At 42.8% G+C, this 18,691-nt stretch overlaps 1 protein-coding gene and 1 pseudogene across 1 annotated transcript in view; one reads left to right on the top strand and one right to left on the bottom strand.

Annotated features, from left to right (window-relative positions):
• Positions 1-18,691, top strand: part of TMCC3 (transmembrane and coiled-coil domain family 3) — a 258,844-nt gene that overhangs the window by 16,027 nt on the left and 224,126 nt on the right. The gene's annotated exons all lie outside the window — the stretch shown is intronic.
• Positions 7,119-10,084, bottom strand: LOC113256155 (tubulin beta chain-like; annotated as a pseudogene).

Below are 18,691 nucleotides of genomic sequence, written 5' to 3' on the forward strand. Positions count from 1 at the left end.
CTCCACATCTCCAGAGATCATTTTCCAGCAAAGCCTTGAATACCTCTACCTTTCTTCTCCCCGAAGTTCCTCAAACTCAGTGTCAAAAATGGAGCTTATTTCTTACTCAAACCGGATCTTCTTCTTAGGTTTCTTATTTCAGGAAGCCCCATTGCCATTCTTCCAGAGGCTGAGGCTTCAGTCTTTGATATCATCTCTGGCTTTCTCTCCCTCAATCCTCATCAGGACCTAGGACCTATAGATGGTTGGGCGAATTTTGTCTTTCCCTCCTATTGCCACCTTCCTAAATTTAGGTCTTGTTTCTCAAACCAGGGTCCAAGGATTCTTTGGGGGCTTCATACAGATATTCTTGGGGATTTGAGGGTTCTTCATCATAAGTCTTACAGCTTCTATTCATGCCCAGGATAATCCAACAAAATTAACAAGTACATGTTTGGGGTCATCCAGATTTGTAACTGAGTTCTGCCACTGGTTTTAATGTCCAGGTTTGTGTTGTGTTTGTGTGTTGTCTCTAAGTTGGGCAAGTCCTCTTCTGGGCTGTCATGGGGCCCAGCTTCATCAAGAGCTCCTCATACTGTTGTAATAATGTGAGTCTGGTTTGCCCAGTGGACTCTGAGATCTTGGAGGACAGGGACGTGTCTGGCTTATTTTTGTATTCCCAGAACCTAACCTTGGGCCCAACACATGGTGGGCACTTATGGTTGTAGTCATTGTGTATACAGCTCACCCTTGAATAATGTAGGGGACGCTGACACTCCCTACCCCCATGCAGTCGAAAATCTACATATAACTTTCAACTCCCCAAAAATTTAACCAATAACATAAACAGTTAATACATATTTTGTATATTATATGTATTATATAATGTATTCTTATAATAAAGTAAGCTAGAGAAAAGACAATGTTACTAACAAAATCATAAGGAAGGAGTGCCTGGATGGCTCAGTCTATTAAGCGTCTGCCTTTTGCTCAGGTCATGATCCCAGGGTCCTGGGATTGAGCCCCATATTGGGTTCCTTGCTCAGGGGAAACCTGCTTCTCTTTCTCCCTCTGCCTGCCACTCCTCCTGCTTATGCTCTCTCTTTCTCTGTGTCAAATAAATAAATAACATCTTTTAAAAAAATAAACGTTAAAGAAAATCATAAGGAAGAGAAAATACGTATTGAATTTACTGAAAATAAGTGGGCCTGTGCTGTTCAAATGTATGTTGTGTTATTGATCAGGGGTCAGATATATATTGTTTTGGAGTCTGATTTTTTCTTCCATACACATCCCCATGTTTCGCTATAGTTATTTTAATATTTATGTAGTATTTAGTTATGTTGATAGATGACATTTGATTTAAACCATCCCTTATTTTTAGATGTTTGGATTATTTTTCATTTGTTGGCTATTTGAGTAGTACATTCAAAAACGTCTTTGAAGAAAATTATTTTTCTCTCATCTAGGTTGTTTTCTTAGGAATCCCTTAATGGAATTACCAGGTCAAAAGGCGCAAGCAGTTTTAGTCCTCTTGTAATGAGATTCTAGTTTTGTTTTGTTTTGTTTTTTTAAATTTAAGTGGAAAGACCAGGCTGAGTTGTAATGTATGACCTCTTTTTAGATAAGTTTCTTTCCTTTTCAATTAAACTCTCTTTGATTTGGAACCAAACTGGAAAGAACAAATGATGATTATTATCCTCCCGCCACCATACTGTCTTTGCTCACCCGGACCACTCGCCTTCCTCCAGTCTTCCTACCTGCAGCCACACCTTCAGAAATGTGTGAAGTGCAGTTACGTGGGCCTGAGTGCTATTGCTGTAGGCAGATGGAATCATGCAATCCAGTCAGGCTGCAAATACAGCAGAGGCGTTCCGTCGCCTGCCAGATAAAGCCCAGCTCCGCTGTCAGGGTGTGTGGAGCCCTTCTAGATGTGGCTTCTGTTTCCCTTTCTGGGCTTTTCTTTGGCTGCTGCCCAGATGCGCTTTCTGTTCACCCCGAAGGCACTATTTTCAGTTGAGAATATACTTGTTCCCTCCATCTGAACTGAACTCCCCAACCTTGTGCCTCCTGGCATTGCCTTCCTCAGTCACTGGGACTCAGCCCCAAGTCTTGAGGGCTGCTCTCCTTCCAGCCCCTTATTACCTACCCCCTACCCCGTTCCTTCAGAACTCATTGCACCCGTCTTTAAAGCCTTTGCCAGCTATCTAGAAGCGCTTTGTTAATTTTTTCATCTTCTCACATAGATGATGAGCTCAGTAAGGATAGGAATTTTGTCCATTTTGTAACTCAGCTTTCGATACAGTGACTAGCACATAAGCTGGTCCTCAACATTTTCTGAATGAACAGGATTGTTATTTTGGTTACTCTTTTGTAAGTGGACTGCTTATAGGTAAGTCTACTTATTTGTGAATTGAGAATCCGTTTATGGTTGACCCTCGAACAACGTGGGGGTTAGGGGCACTGATATGTCACACAGTCAAAAATTCATGTATAACTTTTGACTCCTCCAAAACTACTAATAGCCTACTATTGACCAGAAGCCTTACTGGTAACATAAATAGTCGTTTAACACATATTTTGTATGTTACATGTATTATGTACTGTATTCTTACAATAGAGTAAGCTTGAGAAAAGGAAACATTATTAAGAAAATTATGACGAAAACACATTACAGTATGGTATTTGTTGAAAAAAATCTGTAAGTGGTCCTGTGCAGTTCAAACCCGAGTTGTGTTGTTGTTTGGGGGTCAACCGTATACGGTAATTCTCAGTTGTTCAGAATATCGTTGTGTCAGTTCTGCCCTCCATCTTTCCCCACCTCTTTGGTATTTTTTTCCAGTGGGCAGCTGTTATAATTTCGTTAGCTAAGCTGTAAACCCTAGACTGTAAGCTACATGAAGGGATCTCTAGGTCACCATCACATCCCCGGTGCTTAGTACTCCTGCCTGACTCCAGTAAGCACTCAGTAACTGTTTATTGAATGAGTGAAGGCGTGAATGAATGATACTTTGAGAACAGGCACTGACCGTGTGGCATGTCACAAACCTGGACAGATGGGAACTACGTTTATGCATTTGCTGCCTTTACGTAGATATGCCTTCCCTGTTTTAGTCACTGTTCTGTTAATGTGTCCATTTAGCTCATTGCTTTTCTTATAACCTCTACGGCGTCTTCTACCTCTACCATCGCATGACTTTGAGGGCTTGTTTGAACCATGCCAGCTACCTCCTCTATTTAATGGGAGATGCCTGGGACATGTAAACTCCAAGCTAGGAAGCTAACACCTTGATGTCATAGGCAAGAGGGTTTTTGTGCACCAGCAAGGAAGCAGACATTCTGGAGGGCTGGCTTCCTCATTTATCTCCAAATGTCAAATCTAAATCCACATCCTGTGGTTCTGGGGAATAAATAACTGAATCATATCTGCATGACCGAGGTGATTTATAGAGACGTGATATTATCCAGAACCTGCTGCCAAAACAGGAAGAGGTCATTTTGAGGAAAGCGTGAAGCGCTGGCCGAGAGCACATCCTCTTCCCTGTGTCCCATCTCCTTGGGATACCTGTTTCATTTCTTGGTGAGAATTTGTGTGTTTTTGACCACAGCCTATTTTACAAAGAACAAAAAATTCCATCTGCTACTTAGTTTCTCTCTTGAATTACTAGTCCTATTAAAATGCTTAATAAGGAAATAAAAAGCTGAGGTAGTAATTAATGGAGAGGAAGGAGTAGTTTGGTGTTGGGAGGGAAGAGAATTATTTTCAGCCTGCATTGGAACCATGAGTGACAAGAAGACTTGAGGGAAAAAACACTGGAATGGCAGCAAAAGTCCTGCTGTTTGGTTCACTAAAATAGGTGTTGTATATTCTCAGTGACCTACTCTAAGGCCTGAGACTTCTTTTAAAACTCTGCTGTGTGAAAGCTAAAAATCTTTTTTTTTCTTTAAGGTTTTGTTCATTTATTTGAGAGAGAGGGAGAGGGAGCAGGGGGAGGGAGCATGAGCAGAGGGAGGGGCAGAGGGAGAAGCAGACTCCCCACTGAGCAGGGAACCTGACGTGAGGAGGCTGAGGCTGGATCCCAGGCCCCTGACATAATGACCTGAGCCAAAGGCAGAAGCTTAACCGACTGAGCCACCCAGGTGCCCTGAAGCTAAAATCTTAATTGAAAATGGATTGAGTTAGTATTGTATTTCTTGAAGTTAATGTTAGTGCTGACTGCTCGAATGCATTCTTTTCTTGATGCCAGAAGGACTACAGGAAGCTTTGCAGTCCTGAGTGTCATTTAGCTTTAGCTTCAGGGGCAGCTGGAGATGACAGGCAAGGACCAGGGTCTGGCCATCTAAGTGGCAGAGGCTGATGTAGCTGTGCCAGAAGGCATGTGGGGCCCACGTAGCAGGTGGTCCAACAGGAGGCTGCCTTTATGTCAAGGTGTGGGTGAGCAGTCATAGGAGAAAACCAGCAGTGCCTGGCACTCAGAAGGAAGTAGAATATTGAATGAAAGGGGCCCAGGGAGGGCAGAGGAAGGCGAGACTTGGACATGATATCGCTGTCCTGTTTCTCTCACTCCATGATCAAAGCCATTGAAGTTACCTTGGCTCTGAAATTCAGGGATAGCTGACATATTAGGGTTCTCCAGAGAAACAAACCAATAGGCTATGTATAAATATATATATAAGGAGGTTTATTGAAGGCATTGGCTCGTGCACTTACGGAGCTGAGAAGTCCTATGATCTGCTGTCTGCAGGCTGGAGAACCAGGAAAGCCTGTGGTATAACTCAGTCCGAGTCTGAAGGCCTGGCAGTTGGCTGATGGTATGTCTTGATCTGAGTCTGAAATCCAGAGAATTGGGAGTGTCGATGTGATATCCGAGAGCTGGAGGAGATGGATGTCTCAGCTCCAGCAGAGACCACAAATTTGCCCTTCCTCAGCCTTTTCTGTTCTGGCCCTCAGCTGATTGGGCCATGGCTGCTCATCTTCTCCAGAAACACCAGCTATCTCAGCATCCTTTAGCCCAGCCAAGTTGACACTTAAAATTAACCATCACAACTGATTAATTCTGAAGTGCTGGTAAAAACTCACGCGCGTACGTCTGGAGGCCCCTCTCCGCATCCGCCACGGGCACCATGGGAAAGGCCAGGCTCTGGCAGCCCGAAGGAAGAGAGTGCGGTAGAGGCTGTTTATAAGGGTCAGTGGAAGAGGCACACTGACGGCGAATGGATGATTGTTGTTTGGGCCTCCACGAATGTGGAATTCTCCAGCTACTCAGAACAGAGGAAGTTCTCTACTGTTGTTGTTTGTTGCACACCTACCCCCATGAGGAGGACTAAAAACACAATTGGATGAGGATGTGAGCGGATCAGACCTAAGACCCAAGGACAGTGGGATGTGGAAGGCTGTGAGTGGGCTGGGGTGTTGGTTGGACCAGTTGTGCTGTTTGTCTTGTGATTCTGGACACACGAGGAATTGTGGATTAGGGAGAAGATAGGAAGATAGGAGACTGGGGGGCAGAAATCCTGAATTCTTGTTTGAATCGGCCATGAATTTATTGTCACCAGAATTGAATCTGAGGCATGTCGTTTGGATTTGGAAGCTTTAGATTGTTTAGAAAACAGTGAGGTTGGTTCCCAAACATAGGTTTAACATAGAATTTTCCTCAGTCAAAAATTGGCAGAAAGAAAATGACTATGGCTGGCTGGTTATGAAGCTAAGTGGACTCAGTTTAATGGATTCGCCTTTATTCTAGGATTGAGCATGTCCTACTTTTTGGTGTTAAATTCCTTTCTTTTATGAAGTGATGGTGACAGTAGACGGTGTTTGGATTGTTTCTATCTTTTAATGACCACAAGATAAAAAGCTGGTAACGTTGTTTTAATCCTTTAAACTATTTTTGAAATTTTAATGGCGCACAAAATCCATAATATTCAGACCTGATAACCTTTAAAGTTGCTTTCAATTCTGACAGCTGGGGATTCTAACCTTTTCTTGCCACTCGTGACCGTGAGGTGACAAACTCAAGTGTCAATTGATGTTTGCATCCTGAAACAGGCTGCGTTTTGGCCTGGAAAAAAATCACAGTGCCAGTACATACGTGTTATAGATGCTTCAACTTTTCTTCAACTGAAACAAAACCTGAAGCATTACTTTAGATCTCAGTTTGACCAAAGATTATAACTGAAATAGCGGAGAAACACTGCCAGACATTGCTAATGGGGGAGTATAAATTGGCCTAGTTGGAGGGATCAGCAAACTTTCTGCGAAGGTCCAGACAGTAAATATTTTAAGCTTTACAGGTCGTATGAGGTCTGTTGCATATTCTTCTCCTTTTCCCCTCCCCCTTCTTCTTCTTTTTTAAACAACACTTGCAAAAATGCAAAAACATTTTTAGCTCATGGGCTGGATTTGGTCTGCGGATCATAATTTGCCAAGCCCTGATCTTGTATGTCTGGAAGGTGGTTTGATGTTATCAGTCTGAGTTACAAATGCACAGTTACCCACTGTCCGGGTTAAAAATGTTGAGCAATCCACTTGCTAGAATTTATTCTACAGATACGCTTGCATCTGTGCAAAATGGCCTGTGTACAGAGTTACTCGCAGGAACATTGTTTGAAATACCAAAATACTGGAAGCGACCTAAATATTCATTGATAGGAACTGGTTAAATAACAGCATGTCCATACAGCCCATATGATAAAGTCTTTTATTTAATTTTTTTCAACAAAAAACAAATATTTTCAAGTGCCTGTTATGTGCCAGGCACTGTTCTAGGACCCCCCCCCCCCCCCCCCCCCGCCAAAAAAGAAAAAAAAACCCAAAATGAGACAGAGGCAGAAAATGCAATTCTAGGGGCACCTGGGTGGCTCAGTCGTTAAGCGTCTTCCTTCGGCTCAGGTCATGATCCCAAAGTTCTGGGATCGAGCCCCGTATTCGGGCTCCCTGCTCAGCGGGAAGCCTGCTTCTCCCTCTCCCACTTCCCCTGCTTGTGTTCCCTCTCTTGCTGCCTCTCTCTCTGTCAAATAAATAAATAAAATCGTAAAAAAAAAAAAAAAAAAAAAAAAAGAATGCTATTCTGAGGGAGAGGCGGGGCAGCTGAGGAAGAAGGCTGAGGCAACAGAGAAGCCTGAGGTGATGGTGCTCTGCCTTAGGCCTCCTCTTCAGCCTCCTCACCGAAATCCTCCTCTTCTTCTGCGGTGGCATCCTAGTACTGCTGGTACTTGGAGACAAGGTCATGTTGCTGTCGGCTTCAGTGAACTCCATCTCGTCCATGCCCTCACTTATGTACCAGTGGAGGAAGGCCTTGCTCTGGAACACGGCTGAGAACTGCTCTGATAACGTGCTTGAAGAGCTCCTGCATGGCTGTGTTATTTCCAGTGAAGGTGACTGCCATCTTGAATCCACGAGGTGGGATATTGCAGACAGCTGTCTTGACGTTGTTGGGGATCCATTCCACGAAGTAGCTGCTATTCTTGTTTTGCACGTTGAGCATCTGCCCATCTACCTCCTTCATGGACTTCTGCCCGCAGAAGACAGCAGCCACAGTGAGGTAACGGCCATGGCGGGGGTCCCAGGCAACCATCATGTTCTTGGCATCAAAGACCTGCTGGATGAGTTCAGGCACAGTGAGAGCCCGATACTGCTGGCTTCCATGGCTGGTCAGAGGTGCAAAGCCAGGCATGAAGAAGTGGAGACGTGGGAAGTGCACCATGTTGATGGCTAGCTTGTGGAGGTCAGCACTGAGCTGACCAGGGAAGTGGAGGCAGGTGGTGACACCGTTCATGGTGGCTGAGACGAGGTGGTTCAGGTCCATGTAGGTTGGCGTGGTCAGCTTGAGAGTGCAGAAGCAGATGTCATAAAGGGCCTCGTTGTCAATGCAGTAGGCCTTATCTGTGTTCTCTACCAACTGATGGACGGAGAGGGTGGCATTGTAGGGTTCAACCACAGTGTCAGACCCTTTGGGTGAGGGTACCACACTGAAGGTGTTCATGATGCGATTGGGATACTCTCCTCGGATCTTGCGGATGAGCAAGGTGCACATTCCAGAGCCTGTGTCCCCACCCAGTGAGTGGGTCAGTTGGAAACCCTGCAGGCAGTCACAGCTCTCGGCCTCCTTCCTCATCACATCCAGGACTGCGTCAGCCAGCTCAGCCCCCTCTGTATAGTGGCCCTTGGCCCAGTTGTTGCCTGCCCCAGACTGACCAAAAACGAAGTTGTCTGGATTGAATATCTGCCCAAAAGGACCTGAGCGAACAGAGTCCATGGTCCCGGGTTCTAGATCCACCAAGATAGCACGAGGAACGTATTTGCCACCTGTAGCTTCATTGTAGTACATGGAGATGCGATCCAGCTGCAGGTCAATCACCATGGGAGGTTCCAGTGGGTTCGATGCTGTGTGTGTTCATCCCTGATTACCTCCCAGAACTTGGCACCAATCTGGTTGCCACACTGACCAGCCTGGATGTGCACGATTTCCCTTATTGTTCAAATTTATTTTAATTTTTTTGCTCGCCTCAAGGTGTGTATGGGGCAAGAAAATGATACGGAATTTTTTACTATACTGCTAGTCGCAGGGCTGGAAGGATGGGACGTGTCCCAGATGCTGGAGCAGTGAGGTCCGAACACAGCAGCAGGAAGGTTCTGAGAATGTTACAGTCTTTTAAAAACAACGAGGCAGCTCTGTAATGGAATAATGCCTGAGACGTACCATAAAGAGGTAGAAAAGCAAGGTACCAAACAGTGTTTTTAGTACAGTGCCATTTATTAGTTTAAAAAGAGTAGTGTTTGTGTACATGTGTGCATGCCTGTAGGTATACACGCACACGAGATGCTGGCACTTACTCTACCTATAGAAAACTGGTAACTACGGCTGTCATGGAGGAGGGTGGTGGAGTATCTTAGGAATAGGAATGATAAGGAAACTTTTTACTTTCTATTATTTGTAACTTATGAGTTTAGTGCCATGTGCATGTATCACTTATTAGAAAATAAATTGAATCTTTAAAAAAGAATTGCAGTGGAGGAAATAATGATAATTCAAAGTATGAGTGAATTCAAAGATGTTATTGCTTGAAATGGTTTTGAGTCTTTCTTTAATCACAAGTGAACCTGAGCTGTCCTGAAAAATTTGCACATCTGGTTGCCTTCCCATGAAGGCATCAATATTAATTCACTTACAGAGAGGTCTTTGCTTTCCCAAATTATGGAAAGAGCCCAAATGCCCATCAACTGATGAATGGATAAAGAAGTTGGAGGGTGTTTGTATGCACACACACACACACACACACACACACACACATATAGTGGTATATTACTCAACCATAAAAAAGAATGAAATCTTGCCACTTGCAATGATGTGGATGGAGCTAGAGAGTATTATGCTAAGCAAAATAAGTCAGTCAAAGACAAATATCATATGATTTCGCTCATATGTGGAATGTAAGAAACAAAACAGATGAACATAGGGGGAAAAGAGGCAAACCATAAAGCCGACTCTTAACTATAGATAACAAACAAACAGAGTTGCTGGAGGGGAGGTAGACGGGGTGGGGGTGCTGGGTTAAATGCGTGATGGGTATTAAGGAGGGCACTTGTGATGAGCACTGGATGATGTTTGTAAGTATTGAATCACTAAATCCTACACTTGAAACCAATATTAAGCTACATGTTAACTAACTGGAATTTAAATAAAAACTTGGAAGAAAAAAAAAGTGTGGTTACACTCCTAGAATTTATGAGAGCTCAGTAAACTTGTGAGTATAATACGCAAGGAACAATAGTAATATTATATACCAGCAAAAATGTGTTAGCTATAGTGGTAAAAATACTTCTATTCTCAACAGCAAGAAAAAGTATAAAACCCACAGAAAAACTCTCACAATACATTGATGGACTTACATAAACAAAGGAACTTACTAGGGGCGCCTGGGTGGCTCAGTTGTTAAGCATCTGCCTTTGGCTCAGGGCATGATCCCGGGGTTCTGGGATCAAGCCCCACATCGGGCTCCTCCGCTGGGAGCCTGCTTCTTCCTCTCCCACTCCTCCTGCTTGTGTTCCCTCTCTCACTGGCTGTCTCTCTCTGTCAATAAATAAATAAAATCTTTAAAAACAAACAAAAAAGGAACTTACTAGGAGATATTTTTTAAAATATTGTAACAAATGAAAACTACATCATGTTTCTGAATGTAGTGAATATTATACATTTGTCCTTTTTCCCTAGTTATTTTATAGATTTTATCTAAACCCTTAGAAGCAGTGTTTGACAGGGGAGACTATGAGAGGGGGAGCAGGGAGAACCTCAAGCCACCAAGCCAATGTGGAAGGTGATGCCTGAAAGGATCAGGTCAGGGAGGGGCAGAGCTCTGCAAAACAGGAATGAATTTCATAAAGAAAAGGAGAGTGATGACTTCAGCAGTCGGTAGTTTAAATGAGAGATTATGAAGACCTAGAAAAAAAGGAAAAAAGAGAATCCTGGAGAAAGCTAATCAGCAGCCCACTTGCTTTCCCTGGCCGAAAAAAAGGAACTGTTGGCTCCTACTGGGGGCAAGGCTGGGATAAGCCATCTGCATTTGGTGCCCTAATCTCCTTTCCAAGTCTGAGACCATCCCCTGATCCCAGCGAGGACCAAGTATCTCACGTATCTGAGTCAGCTGGGGGTTAGCGGGGGCTGGCTCATCTGTATGCCCCTAGTTTTCTCATCCTAAAGCAGAACAGCCCTGGTTTGTTTTCATGGCTGTAGAGCAGGGTTCCAACAGAGTGAGTGAAGTAAGCAAATCCTCTTGGGCCTAGGTTCGGAACTGGTACATTGTCAAGTCTGCCACACTGTTGGCCAGAGCAATTTACAAGGCCATCCCAGCTCCACGGGGTGGGGAATAACATCTGCCCATTCCCAAGCCCTCGATGGAAGAAGCCACACAGTCATGTAGAATAAAGGGTGTGGATACAAGAGGGGTGGACCATTTGGAGTCATTTTTACAAAACAATCTTGTTACTGCATCTTAAAAACAAAAACAAAACAAAAAGCCTTACCCCAAAATCACAGAAATAAATTATGAAGTAAAAAGCATACATTTAGGTGATGAGAACTTCTAAATGCTTTCCTTCAAGGCTGTCAGGAAGATTTTATCTTGTCACTCATGGATAGTTGAGAGTCTAGTGACAGCTTATTTTTTGCAGAAGTGGGCGTTTAAATCAAGCTGTTTTTGGAAAGGGGGGAAAGCAAAGACCTCTCTGTAAATGAATTAATATCGATGCACACACAGAATTTGTCGTTTGGCTGTATCAGTAACTCATCCTGTGTGGGTCTTAAGCTAAGTGCTGAGTAATGGGACCACAGCCAGAAAAACAGACTGGAACCTCAGCAGACCCAGAGATTTACTGTTTCCATCTTGTTCGTCATAGAAATGGGATGTAGAAGAGACCTTCCTTGCTAAAGACAAGTGAGTAAGTAGGATCATACATGCCTGGGGCTTGATCCCAGGACCCCGGGATCCTGACCTGAGCCGAAGGCAGCTGCTTAAGCGACTGAGCCACCCCAGCGCCCCTAGTACACCTTTGTAATATAACTCGAAGTCTGGAATTGTGAGGCCTCCAGCTTCGCTTTTCTTTTTCAAGATTGCTTTGTCTATTTGCGGTCTTCTTTGGTGCCATACAACTTTTGAGAGTGTTTGTTCTAGTTCTGTTAACAATGCTGTGGTAATTTTGGTAGGGATTGCATTTAACCTGTAGTTTCCTTTGAGTAGTATTGACATTGTAACCATATTTGTCTTTCTAGTCCATGAGCATGGAATGTCTTTCCATTTCTTTCCATTGTCTTCACTTTCTTTCCTCCGTGCTTTACCGTTTTCAGAGTACAGATCTTTTATTTTACCTCCTTGGTTAAGTTTATTCTTAGGTGTTTTATTATTTTTGGTACAATGGTAAATAGGACTGTCTTCTTAATTTCTTTCTGCTATTTCATTATTAGAGTATAGAAGTACAACAGATTTCTGTATACTGATTTTGTATTCTGCCAATGTACTGAATTCATTTGTCAGTTCTAGTAGTTTTTGGTGGGGTCTTTAGGGTTTTCTAGACATAGTGCCCTGTCCTCTAGTGAAAATTTTACTTCTTTACCAACTTGAATGCCTTTTATTTTCTGATTGTTGTGGCTAGAATGTCCAGTACTGTGTTGAGTATAAGTGGTGAGAGTGGGCATCCTTGTCTTGTCCCTGACCTTAGAGGAGAAGTTCTCAGTTTTTCACCATTTACTATGTTGTTAGCTGCGGATTTTTCATAAATGGCCTCTGTTATGTTGAGGTATGTTCCCCCTAAACCTCCTTCGTTGAGGGTTTTTATCGTGAGTGGATGTTGTACTTGTAAAATGTTTTTTCCGCGTCTGTGAAATGATATGGTTCTCCTTTCTGCTGTGGACGTGATGTATCGATTTGTGAATATCGAACCCCCCAGCACCCCAGGAATAAATCCTACTTGATTGTGGCGCATGATTTTTTAATGTATTGTGGGATTTGGTTTGCTAGTATTTTCTTGAGTAGTTCTGTATCTGTGTCTATCGGTGACATTGGCCTGTAGTTCTCCTTTCTTTACAGTGTGTTTATCTAGGTTTGGTATCAGAGTAATGCAGGTCTCATAGAATGAATTTGAAAGGTTTCCTTTTTTTCCTGTTTCTTGGAATAGTTGGGGAAGAATAGTTATTAACGCTTTAAATATTTGGTAGGATTCACCTTTGAAGACCTCTGGTTCTGGACTTTTATTTGTTGGAAGTGTTCTGACTCCTGAGTCGATATCATTGCTGATAATTGGTCTGTTCACATTCTTCATTTCTTGCTGATTCGGTTTTGGGAGGTTACATGTTTCTACAAATTTATCCATTTCTTCTAGGTTGTCCAGTTTCTTAGTAAGTTTTATAATATTCTCTTCTAATACTTTCTCTTTCTGTGGTGTCAGTTGTTATTTCTTGTCTTTCATTTCTGATTTTGTTGTTGTTTTATTTTTTTGACAACTCCCCCCCCTCATTTTTTGTTTCGTGTTTGATAAGTGTGGCTAAAGGCTTATCAATTTGGTTGATCTTTTCCAAGAACCACCTCCTGGTTTCAGTGGTTTGTTCTATTGTGTTTTTCGTCTATATTTTATTTATTTCTGCTCTAGTCTTTATTATTTCCTTCCTCCTACTGGTTTTGGCTATTGTTGTTCTTCTAGCTCCTTTAGGTGTGAGGTTGGGCTGTTCATTTGAGATTTTTCTTACTTCCTGAGGTAGGCCTGTGTTGCTATAAACTTTCCTCTTAGTGCCACTTTTGCTGCATCCCAAAGGTTTTGGACCATTGTGTTTTCATTTTCATTTGTCTCCGTGTATTTTTTAGTTTCCTCTTTGAGTAGTTGACTGACCCATTCATTGTTTAGTAGCATGTTATTTCACCTCTATGTAATTGGGTTCTTTCCAGATTTTTTTTCTTGTGGTTGATTTTGAGTTTGATAACATTGTGGTTGGAAAAGATGCATGACAGGACTTCAGTTTTTTTGAATTTGGTGAGACTTGTTTTGTGGCCTAATATGTGATCTGTTTTGGAGAATGTTGTATGTGTACTTGAAAAAAATGTGCATTTTGCTGTTTGGGGACCAATGTTGGAAGGTATCAAGTAGATCCATCCGGTCCAATACGTCCTTCAAAGCCACAGTTTCCTCATCGATCTTCTGTCTAGATGATCTATCCGTTGATGAAACGGGGGTGTTAAAGTCCCTTACTCTTATTGTATTACTCTTGATTACTTTCCTTGTTTTTAACAGCTGCTTGATGTATTTGGGTGCTCCCGTGCTGGGTGCATAAATATTTAAATTGTTATATGTTCTTGCTGATTCTTTGCTTTAGGGTCATGTAGTGTCCTCCTTTGTCTCTTCTTCCAGTCTTTGTTTTAAAGTGTGTTGTGTCTGAGATACGTATTCTTACCCTGGCCTTCTTTTCACTTCTGTTTATGTGATACATGCTTTTCCATCCCTTCACTTTCAATTTGCATCTGACTTTAGGTCTGAAATAGGTCCCTTGGGTGCAGTATATAGATGGGTCTTACTTTTTTATCCATTCTGTCACCCTGTGTCTTTTGATTGAAGGGTTTAGTCCATTTACAGTCAAAGTAATTATTGATATGTATGTATTCATTGCCATTTTCTTATTTGTTTTATGGTTGTCTTCATAGTTCTTCTCTATTTCTTTCTTCCCTTGCTCTTTTCTCTCATGGTGCGCTTGCTTTCTTTAGGGTATACTGAGATTCCTTTCTGTTTATTTTTTGCTTATCTGTTACCAGTTTGTGATTTGTGGTTACCATTATGTTTATAGATAACATCCTATGCATTTAGCAGTGTATGTTAAATTGATGGTTGCTTAAGTTTGAACCCACTCTGTACAATTCTCCCATCCACATTTTAGGTTTATGGTATCATACTCTACATCTTTGTAGTATATGCGTCCCTTGGCTGATTTTTATAGAGCTATTTAATTCTGCTTTTGTGCTTCCTCCTTTTCTTACTCCTACTTACCGTCTTCCCTTTCCACTCAACGGGTCTCCTTTAACTTTCATTTGGGAAACTCTATCTCTCCTTCTATTCTGAGTGATAGCCTTGTTGGATGGAGTGTTCTTGGCTGTTTTCTGTTTTTGTGTTTGTTTTGTTTGTTTTGTTTTGTTTTATTCTTTCTGTCCTTTGACTAGATCGTGCCACTCTCTTCTGGCCTGCCAGGTTTCTGCTGAAGAATCTGCAGGTAGCCTTCTGGCAGACCCCTTGTAGGCAACCGTTTTCTTTTCTCTTGTTGCTTTTAACATTATTTCTTTATCACCACTTTTTTTTTCTTTTTCTTTTAGCCATTTTAATTACTAGGCTTTTCTTTGTGGACTGTCTTGGGAAGATTTTGTGAGGGGGCTCTCTGTGCCTTCTGGATCTGGATTTCTGTTTCCTTCCCCAGATTCAGGAAATTTTCAGCTCTTATTTATTCAAAGAAGTTTTCTGCCTCCTTCCCCTTCTCTTTTCCTTCTGGAATCCCTATAATGCAAATGTTACTACACTGGATGGTGTCACTGAATTCTCAAAGTCTATTTTCATTTTTCTCATTTTTCTCACTACTTGATTGCTTTCCATCGTTCTGACGTTCAGATCACCGTTCCTTTCTTCTGCTTCCTCTAGTCTACTGTTTATTCCATCCAATGGTTTTTTGTTTTGTTCTGTTTTAGGGTTTTGGGGGGCACATTTCATGTATTCTAGTTTTACATTGATAAAAAGAAGAAAGAGGGAAATAAGGAAAATTAGGCAGTCATGGAGACAAGCTTATAACCTCCCCCTGCCCCCCCAAATCCTACCATATATCTGACCATAGCAGAATGTCAGTTGCTGGTTGGGTTCCAGGCGGAATGTTGAGGTGTTGCCTAGCGTGTGTTGTGACTGCTGGGTGCGCGGTGACCAGGAATTGCCCTGTGGTAGAGCAGTACCATGGAGGTGCTGCCGACCTCTCTGGAGCATGGCTTCGAGCTGACCCTTGGGAAGTTGGGCGAGATGATGGTGAAGCTGCTGCCAAGCGACCCGAGTGCGACCCTTCTTCTCCACAACCTCCAGTGGGAGACACTGGTGCGTCTGCCTGTCATTGGCTTATTGGTGGGCCTCTTATCTACATTCAGACTTGTTCAGTCTGTTCGAAGTCACCTTTATGAAAGCCGTGAAAAGCAGCTGGCAGAAGCAGTGGCTGCAGGGATTGAGGAGAAATGCCAACTTATTGACAAGCTTTTTGTAGCTAAGGAGGAGCGTGTCGGAATTGAGTCATCACTAGAAAACGCCAGACGAGAGAAAGAGTCATTCAATATACCCAGACTTGCTGACTCTTACAGAAAGGCGAAGAGGACCAACATGATGCTGATGGAGGAACTAAATTCTCTGACTCAAGAACTGAAGAGAGAGAGCGCCAAAAGATCAAAACAAGAACAGGTGATGGAGATGCAAAGAGACCTCCAGCAGCTGGAAGAGATTGTGAGATTCACTACAACCCAAGGAGCTTTTCCTCACCTGCATGGAGACCAAGAGTCAGGCCCTCTTGGTCCCCTCCTGAGGAGTGGGCCGGGGTATTAAGGAAGTGCTCTTCCCTGCCCTCCACTCAGGCCTCCCACCTGCCAGGCTTTGTTCCTCCACCTGAACTGCTGTCTGAGGGTCATGGTGGCCAGTGGGTGCAAGGATTGTCCTCCCTGGACCGACTTCTTCCATCTTCACTTGCTAGACATAGCAGACAGCTCCTGCATGTTTGACTCCCCCCATGTCTAAACATTATTGCACTTCCTGGACCATGCCAAGGAGTATGGGAGTTTCTTTGTCTTCACAGAAGTTTGGACTTTCTTTCAGGAGCACTGAAGACATACTATACTTAAAAGCTCATCTTTTACTTTGATCGACTCTTCATATTTCTCAAGATAGTATATTGCAAATGCTATTTACAGTATTCTTATATGTGGACTATTTTTATTTATTCTGTATATAATATTGTATTATAACTTACAAATACAGGTAATGTAGCAATAAAGACTTTTAATTGTCAACAGCAGTATCTCTTGGTTTTGGTTTTGCAACATTCATAAGTCCTACTTAAAAGCACCTCCCCCCAGGTATGTATTTTTTTAATTTAAATTCAGTTAGCCAACTTACAGTACATTGCTAGCTTCAGATGTAGTGTTCAATATTTATCAGTGGCATATAACACCCAGTGCTCATCACATCACCTGGCCTCCTTAATGCCCATCACCCAATTACCCCCTCCCCCCACCCACCGCCTCTCCAGCAACAAAAGAGAGCTATCCTATGACCCAGAAATTGCACTATTAGGTATTTACTGCAAAGATACAGGTGTCCAATTTTTACGGATAAAGGTGTGTGTTAAGTCTTGGGTTGGCCATTTCCATGCTCTGTGCCCTCTGGTAAATTATTTCATCTCTCTGGGTCCCTGTGGGCCTTCTCAGTTCTCAAGTTCTCTACCTTTATTGTGGGAGGAAGCAGAGCAGAGGCAGCATTGAAAGACAGACCCGGAATGACAAGGGCATTATTGTCCTCTCAGATTTCGGGGGCACTTCCCTTTGGTCCCATTGCACATTCCTGTGAGGAAGTTGGTTTTCTCCATATTTTTCTGAGCAGGAGGTAGGTAGTGTCCAGGAGAAGTCTGGATCTTTGGACCACCGCAGGAGCTCTGAGTTTTTCTTGGAGGCTGAAAGAGTTCCTCGTGATAGGTAAATCCCCTGACATACTTCCTTTGAATATTTCGAGGTTTGGGGCTCTTGTGGCTGATGAGTAAGTGTGGAGACTGAAGCGCCTGGGCCCCTTCCCAGATGTTCTCTGAGATGTGTGGCTAGAAGGACATGCTGAAGGTTCGGGTTTAGGGGGCAGTGTGTGCTGCTGGGCCGGGCAAGCCAGAGGTCACCACTGAACTGTGCCTGTTGTTGGTGATGAGGTATGGTCCACCTAGTGCCCCATATATTTTTCCAGGGTCTTGTCCCACCACCTCTGCCCGGCATAAGGAAAAGGAGAACCAGATGTTTGTCTTACAGAATAGAGTTCACTCCTATTCACTTTCTCTTCCCTTTTCATATAGACTTAAAAAAAGGGGGGGGGGGTTCTGAACTTGGTTGGCTTCCAGCTGTTTACCTAGGAGACAGCCAGTGCTGTCCCCCAGCCCCTTGCTTTGCGGTGCAGTTGTTGGTGATTCTCTGGTGCAGGGCTTCGTAATGGTGCTCCTGAGGCAGCTCTTCGGGCTGGTGGCTTCATTTTTCCAGTGTTATTTTCCCCTATTTGCCAGGATCTCTGAGGAGACGTTAACATTTTCTTCTTCTTTTGGGTCTTCTAGAAACAAAGCACAGAAATGTACCTATTTAAAAAAATTTTTTTTCTCTGTTGTTGACTTGCTTTTGCCAGAAGATAAGGTAGCATTTGCTCTATACAGTGAAAAATTTGGGGACCTTATTTCAAAGTCTAAGTCCCTAAGATAGTGAGTGGGAATTATAAGGAGCTCTGGTTATGTTCACGCAATGGGAGTCTGAATTAAATTGAGTAGAGCAGTAATGAAACACTAAATGTACATGGTCAACATACATGTATCAGTCATGTTTTCAAACTTCTTGTGGGAGCTGGAGTTGTGGTGATAATAATGACGATGTGTTGATAACAAAAACAGTAACGTTAGTGTTTGTTGAGTACTTACCATGTGTTAGATAGTGTGCTCATTTAAACAGCCCTGTGGTACGTGTGAATTTCGTTTTGCAGAATGAAAAACTGAGGCTCAGATTAAGTCACTTGCTTAGGGTCACCTAGAAGTAGGACACAGGTGAGCCCACAGTCCCCACTTCAATCTCCAGGCACATTACAAGAAAGTCTGGGTGTTTATAGCTTCAAATTTTGAGATACCTGAAGAAATGGTATTGATAAATAGAAGAAGAAAAATTTGTTCTTTGTCTCCATTATGTTTCTTTGGACTGAATGTAACTTATGTAACGAATATATCTAAACTAAAAGAACACTAAAAGGCATCTCTCCAGAGACAATTTATAAATGGTCAGTGAACACCTGAAATGATGTTCAGCATCACTGATTGTTAGGAAAAATGTGTATTAAACCATAATGAGATATCATTTCATACCAACAAGAATGGCTAAGATAAAAAGCCAGGCAATGGCGAGTATTGGTAAGGTTGCGGGGAAATTTGAGCCCTCA

The sequence above is a fragment of the Ursus arctos genome, unplaced genomic scaffold (genome assembly GCF_023065955.2).
Source record: "Ursus arctos isolate Adak ecotype North America unplaced genomic scaffold, UrsArc2.0 scaffold_21, whole genome shotgun sequence".
NCBI lineage: Eukaryota > Metazoa > Chordata > Mammalia > Carnivora > Ursidae > Ursus > Ursus arctos.